General features: G+C 37.2%; 2 pseudogenes; both read right to left on the minus strand.

The window, feature by feature from the left end:
* Positions 1-871: 871 nt before the first annotated feature.
* Positions 872-3014, minus strand: LOC102486183 (elongation factor 1-beta pseudogene; annotated as a pseudogene).
* A 232-nt stretch (positions 3015-3246) lies between these two features.
* On the minus strand, positions 3247-3928 carry LOC102473560 (elongation factor 1-beta pseudogene; annotated as a pseudogene).
* Positions 3929-7856: the final 3928 nt, after the last annotated feature.

Consider the following 7856-nt stretch of genomic DNA (forward strand, 5'->3'; position numbering starts at 1 on the left):
AATCCAATGATAATGTCCTTATAAGAGACAGAAGAGGTGCACACAAAGACTCAGGGAAGAAAGCCCTGTGAAGGTGGACGCAGGGCCTGCAGCTGTGGTACCTCCAGCCACAGAACACCTGGAGCCACCAGAAGCTGGAAGAAATAAGGAAGGATTCTCCCTTAGAGTATTCAAAGGGAATGTGTCCCTGCCCTTACCTTGGTTTCAGACCGCTGGCCCCTGGAACTTTGAGAGTTCTATTGTTTTAAACTACTCTATTTGGAGTAATTTATTACTACAGACTTGGGAAATAAATGTAGTCTGATTTATTTTTTTCCATGTTTTTTCTGTTTTATTTAAGAAATTTCTGCCTAGTTACAAGGTCACTAATGTTATCTTTTTTTTTTCCTCCAGAAGTTTAGCTGTTACATTTAGGTCTATGACCCATTTCACATTACTATTTATATGCTGTAAAATAAGAATTGAGTGTTTGTTTGCATATGAGTATCTAATTATTCTAGCATCATTTGTTGGAAAAAATTATGTATTGTTCCTGGTTACTAGGATACTTGGTCAAGAAATTAATTAGCTATATTTCTGTGGTCCTATTTCTGGACTCTTTATTCCATTCCATTGAACCTGTTTCTGCTGATGCCACATATCTTGATTTCTATAACTTTCTAATTAATCTTGAAGACAGATAGTGTCAGTCCTCCAACTATATTCTTGTTTTTCAAAACTTTTTCTGTCTTTTGCATTTCTATCTAAATTTTAGAATCAACTTGCAAATTTCTATCATTGGAAATTGCATTGAATCGGTGGTTCTTTCTTTTTATTTATTTATTTTTAATTCTTCAAGCTTTTATTTAAGCACAACAATCCAGGATGGATTTTAGATCTTGTTGGAGGCAGCCACATCCATGAACTGCAGATAGTCCTTGAAAGCAGTGATCTGCTCCTCCAGCATGTCTGTTCCAATCTTATCATCTTCAACTACACAGTGTATTTGAAGTTTTTAAATTCCATATCCCACTGGAACTAATTTAGAGGAGCCCCAGACCAAGCCATCTGCTTGAATGCTTCTGACGCACTTCTCTAATTTTGCCACGTCTGTCTCGTCATCCCAAGGCTTCACATCTAACAAGGTGGAAGACTTGGCAATTAGTGCAGGTTTTTTAGCTTTCTTTGACTCATGCTATGCAAGGTATTCTTCCCTTAGCCTCTTTACTTCTTCACTTTCCTCCTCCTCATCAGATCCAAAGAGATCAATGTCATCATCCTCATCTTTACCCTCGAGAGTTTTTCTTCCTGTGGTGTCTTCCACATTGACAGGGCCATACTTGACCAAAGCTTTCTTCACTCCAGAAGGGCTGACCTTTTCCTTCTCATAAGACTTGATGTGATTATATCAATGGAGGGCATGACAGATTCTAATTAAGTAAACTGGCTAGAATAATAGGAGAAACAACTCTATATTCAGAGTACACAAAGGATATAAGATATATTTTTGGTAAAGATATGAAACATTTTTGTTAAAAAAAAGTAATTTTGTTTTAGTTTAGAGATTATTCCAAGATTATTTCACAATTAGTAAAGAATAAAACCAAATTCTAGTTTTTTCTAGAATTTTTCTGAATTTTTCTAAATTTCAGTTTACTCATAATATTAGGCTCATTTTTAAAAACTCTTATAATAAATTAATTCAATTTAGCCAGCCTGACCACATTAGATTCTCTTGTCTTCTTGCATTTTAACTTTTTATATTCAATAAAGTCTCAGTTTACATTTCTTTAATGATTAACACTGTTGAATATCTTCATAAGCTCATTTTTAGACAAGTTTTTTAAAGATCTTTGTTCAATTTTACTTATTTATTATTATTTTTTAATTTGACCAGAGAGAGATAAAGAGAAAGGGAAACTGAGAAAGCAAGCTGCCAGGTCCGGGACTTAAACCACTGTCAATCACGTGGGAGCTCAGCACCTTAACCATCATGCCATTTGCTGGCTCCATAAACATATTTTTTTATAAATCATTTTTGAGAAAAGTGTATGTTTAAATCTTTAATATTTTTATTGTTATTATTGTTATTATCATTTTGGTCATATTATTATAGGTTTGTAAAAGTTCTCTATATATTCTGGATAAAAGTTCTTATCTTTTGTTTCATAAATATTTTTCCAGTTTCTCTACTGTCTTTTCTTTCTTTTATGTGTGTCTTTTAAAACAAAAGTTTTAAGTTTTTGATGAAGTTGATGTAGTGGGTTGAACAGTGTACTCACAAATTCGTGTCTACCCAGAACCTCATAAAGTGACCTTATTAGGAAATAGGGTCTTTGCTGACGTAATTAAGGTAAGGATTGAGATAGGATCATGCTGGATCAGGGTGAGCCCTAAATCCAATGATAATGTCCTTATAAGAGACAGAAGAGGTGCACACAAAGACTCAGGGAAGAAAGCCCTGTGAAGGTGGACGCAGGGCCTGCAGCTGTGGTACCTCCAGCCACAGAACACCTGGAGCCACCAGAAGCTGGAAGAAATAAGGAAGGATTCTCCCTTAGAGTATTCAAAGGGAATGTGTCCCTGCCCTTACCTTGGTTTCAGACCGCTGGCCCCTGGAACTTTGAGAATTCTATTGTTTTAAACTACTCTATTTGGAGTAATTTATTACTACAGACTTGGGAAATAAATGTAGTCTGATTTATTTTTTTCCATGTTTTTTCTGTTTTATTTAAGAAATTTCTGCCTAGTTACAAGGTCACTAATGTTATCTTTTTTTTTTCCTCCAGAAGTTTAGCTGTTACATTTAGGTCTATGACCCATTTCACATTACTATTTATATGCTGTAAAATAAGAATTGAGTGTTTGTTTGCATATGAGTATCTAATTATTCTAGCATCATTTGTTGGAAAAAATTATGTATTGTTCCTGGTTACTAGGATACTTGGTCAAGAAATTAATTAGCTATATTTCTGTGGTCCTATTTCTGGACTCTTTATTCCATTCCATTGAACCTGTTTCTGCTGATGCCACATATCTTGATTTCTATAACTTTCTAATTAATCTTGAAGACAGATAGTGTCAGTCCTCCAACTATATTCTTGTTTTTCAAAACTTTTTCTGTCTTTTGCATTTCTATCTAAATTTTAGAATCAACTTGCAAATTTCTATCATTGGAAATTGCATTGAATCGGTGGTTCTTTCTTTTTATTTATTTATTTTTAATTCTTCAAGCTTTTATTTAAGCACAACAATCCAGGATGGATTTTAGATCTTGTTGGAGGCAGCCACATCCATGAACTGCAGATAGTCCTTGAAAGCAGTGATCTGCTCCTCCAGCATGTCTGTTCCAATCTTATCATCTTCAACTACACAGTGTATTTGAAGTTTTTAAATTCCATATCCCACTGGAACTAATTTAGAGGAGCCCCAGACCAAGCCATCTGCTTGAATGCTTCTGACGCACTTCTCTAATTTTGCCACGTCTGTCTCGTCATCCCAAGGCTTCACATCTAACAAGGTGGAAGACTTGGCAATTAGTGCAGGTTTTTTAGCTTTCTTTGACTCATGCTATGCAAGGTATTCTTCCCTTAGCCTCTTTACTTCTTCACTTTCCTCCTCCTCATCAGATCCAAAGAGATCAATGTCATCATCCTCATCTTTACCCTCGAGAGTTTTTCTTCCTGTGGTGTCTTCCACATTGACAGGGCCATACTTGACCAAAGCTTTCTTCACTCCAGAAGGGCTGACCTTTTCCTTCTCATAAGACTTGATGTGATTATATCAATGGAGGGCATGACACAAAGTCGGTTGGCAGTGGGCTAGAGACTGTTTTAAATACTGCCACATCCGCTTATGATGGAACATACCCCTCGATGTAGCTCTTGTTGGCCAGGTAATCGTTGAGCACCTGGAGGCTGGTGTGGATTTTCAGATCTCCAAAACCCATGGGATGTGCTCTCTCTGGCAGTTGGGTAGCCGCTGTGGGAAAGAGCACCAGCAATTGGAGCCTGGTGCTATCAGAAAAAAAAAAAAGCACTAATCGGTGGTTCTTAATAAAGTACAATTTTATGCCCAAGGGAATATTAGGCAATGTATAGAGACACTATGAGTCACAAGTGGAGATGTGCTACTGGACTCTAGTGAGTAGGGGCTGTGGATGCTATTAAACACCCTGCAATGCACAGTATAGGCTTCTACCACAAAGAACTATCTGGCCCAACAAGTCAATAGGGCTGCCGTGGGAAATCTTGCATTGAATATCTGTTATAGATCATTTTGAGAGAACTGACACTTTAAAGATATCCAATCTTGGGCCCGCAGTTGGCATGGTAGTTGGAGCACTGGATCCCACATAGCTAACTCTGCTGTTCAAGTCCTGAACCCCACAGCTTGAGAAACATACCAGACACCTGTGTGTGCATGCCCCAAATCCTGAGAGGAGAATAGAGAAGGGATTGTGGCATAGCCATTCCCCCCCTACCCGGGGAGAGTGCTTTCTCACTTTCATTTTCCCTCTGCTTCTGTCTTTCTCTAACAAGTGCACATGCCCTATGTCAGAAATCTAAAAAACAGAAAGAAAAGGTATAAAATCCTTTGATATGTATCATATGTTTCTCTATTTCTTTAGGTCTTTAAGCAATATTTTAGGTTTTTTTGTTGTTGATTTTTTTTTTTTTGAGAGGTTTCTGCTATAGGGCACATGCACTTGCCAGAAAGACAGAGAGACAGAAAGCAAAAGACAAGAGAGAGAAAGTGAGAAATCACCCCCAGGGGGAATAGCCACGCCACAATCCCTTCTCCTCCATTCTCCTCTTGGGATCTTGGGCACATACACAAACGTGCCTGGCAAGAATTTACGCCACCGGTTGATTACATGGAAGTCCACCAACATAGCCATTATGCCAACTGTTTGTAAAAATCTTGCACACTTATGTTAATATATCCCTATCAACCAACACCATTATTTAGCTCTAGAACATTTTCATATTCCAAAAGCTGTAACTATTAAACAGTCACTCCCCATACCTATATCCTCCTGTCTCCGGCAACCACAAATCTGATTTCTATTTCTATAGATTTGCCAGTTCTGCATATTTTATATAAATGGAATCATGCAATATGTGTCTGGCTTTTGTGTCTGGCTTCTTTCACCTAGCATACTGTTTTCTAGGTTTATCCATGTCATCGTATGTATCACTACTTCTTCCCTTTTATGGCAGAATGATATTCTGTTACACATACATACACACAGAGTCATATGTGTATACGTTCTGAGAAATGTGCTATTATTTGACTTTGTTGTGTGAATACCAAAGAGTGTACTTGCATAATTGTATATGGTGTAGCCTAGTACTCACCTAGGCTATATGGTATGGCCCGTAGCTCCTAGACTATAAACCTGTGTAACACATCTACTGAATACTGCAGGCAAGTGGAACAGTGGTCAGTGTTTATGTATCTAAACATAGAAAAGGCATAGTAAACATGTGGTATAAAAGATAAAAAATGACATACCTATATGGGCCATTTTCCATGACTGGAGCTTTCAGGATTGGAAGTTGCTCTGAGTGAGTCAGTGAGTGAGTTGTGAGTGAGTGTGAAGGCCCAGGACACTACTGTATTCTACTATAAACTTTATGAACACTGTACATTTGGCTACACTATTTATAAAAAAATAGTATTTTTCTTCAATAATAATGTTTGTGTACTGTAACTTTTTTTTCTTTTATAGATTTTTGCCATAGGTTGTGTGTACTCACCTGAGAGACAGAGACAGAGAGAGAAGGAAAGTGAGAAATTACCCCCTGGGGGGATGGCCATGCCACAGCCCTTCTCCTCTATTCTCCTCTTAGGATTTTGGAGATGCATACTCACGTACCCAGCGTGTTTTCCAAGCTGGCGGGTCCGGGACTCAAGACTGCACAGTTGGTCACATGGAATCCAACACTTTAACCACTGTACTACCTACTGGCCAGTAACTTTTTAACTTAATGAACTTCCTCTTGGTTTTTTTTGTTTGTTTGTTTGTTTTTTGTTGTTTTTACTTTTAAAATTTTTTACAGTTATTTATTTTATTTTATTTATTATTATTATTATTATTATTAATTTGCAATAGGATATGTGTGAGAGAGAGACAGAAAGAGAGAGAGGGAAAGTAAGAAAGCAAGTTGCCAGGACCAGGACTTGAACCATGATTTTAACTGTGTGAGGGTCCAGTGCCTTAACTACCATGCCACCTGCTGGCCCCCATTTTTTTTTTTTTTACCTTTTTGTTATAATACTTAGCTTAAATATATTGTACAGCTATACAAAAAGATTTTCTTGATATGCTTACTCTTTTGTAAGTTTTTTTTTTAATCTTTAAACTTTTGTTTTTTTGGTTAAAAATTAAGACACAAACACACATTAGCCTAGGCCTACCCAGTGTCACAGTGTCACTGTCTCCCATCTATACAGCTTATTCCACTGAAGTGCCATGATGACAAAACAGTACTATTAAATCAAGCACAAGAGAAAATTATGCAATCAAGAGACTTGTAAACAAGAGATGTGTGAGGGTGTTTGTTACCAGTAATAACAGGGCATATTGTTTTACAATAAACTTTTTCTTTAGTAAGTATTGTAGAAGTAGAACACTCTAAAATGATAGAAAGTGTAGTAAAGGGGCTAGGTGATGGTGCAGCAGTAATGCAACTGTATCCACATGGAAAAGCTCCTGTGTTTGCAACACTGGGACCTCTGTGAGCATGCTGGGTTCTCATGCATATACTTGTGATTCAGGCTAGCCAAGACGGGGTGGATCATGGCATGGGGACCATACCAGAGTGTCTCTCTCTCTCTCTCATCTCATCTCTCTTCCCTCTCTCTTTCTCATGGAAGAAATAAATAAACTTCAAAAATTATTTTTAAAAGTATGGTATAATATATACATAAATTGGTGGCACCGTTGCTTATTATCATCAGATATTACATACTGTACATAATTGTATGTGCTATACTTTGATATGACTGGTAGGTTTATTTACACCAGCCTTACCACAACCATGTGAGTAATGCATTTTACTACAGTATTATCACAGCTTTGACATCACTAGGTGACAGAAATTTTTCAGCTCCATTATAATCTTATGGGATAACTGTCCTATATATAGTAACTATATGTGTGACTGTATGTTGAAACATATTATTTATCCATTCATTGGATTATATACATTTGGGTTGTTTCCACCTTTTGGCTATTGTGAGTAGTGCTGCTGTAAACATTTGTGTGTGAGTTTTTATTCGAACAGTTGTTTTCAATTCTTTTGAGTATATGCAGGGAGTAGAATTGCTGAATCCCATACTAATCCTGTGTTTAACTTTTTTTTCTTTCATGAGAGGGAATGTGTACATGCATGTGAGAAAAAGACAGACAGGTACTTTCAACAGGGTCCCATCATGCCATGATCCTGTGCCCAGCCCTCCAGCCCGTTATGATCTTGGGTACACACATGCCCAGCATGTTTCAGGTCAACTCGGAATCCTAACAATGGTTGGCCATGTTGCTTCCAATACCACAGATCAGTGCACTACCAACTGTGTTACTAAGGCTGGTCCTGTTCAACTTTTGAGCAATTGCCAAACTGTTTTCCATAGTGGCCATACCATTTTACAATCGCACAAGAGGTGTACATAAGTTCCATTTTTTTCTACCTTTTCACTAACACTTTATTTTGGTTTTCATAAATTGTAGTCATTTTAGTGGCTGTGGAGTGGTACCTCATTGTGGATTTGATTTGCATTTCCTTGTGATAATGATGTTGAACAACTTTTCATGTGCCTATTTGCCATTTGTATATCTTTTTTGGAGAAATGTGTATTCAAATGCTTTGTCT

The sequence above is a fragment of the Tupaia chinensis genome, unplaced genomic scaffold, assembly GCF_000334495.1.
Source record: "Tupaia chinensis unplaced genomic scaffold, TupChi_1.0 Scaffold000341_1, whole genome shotgun sequence".
Taxonomy (NCBI): domain Eukaryota; kingdom Metazoa; phylum Chordata; class Mammalia; order Scandentia; family Tupaiidae; genus Tupaia; species Tupaia belangeri.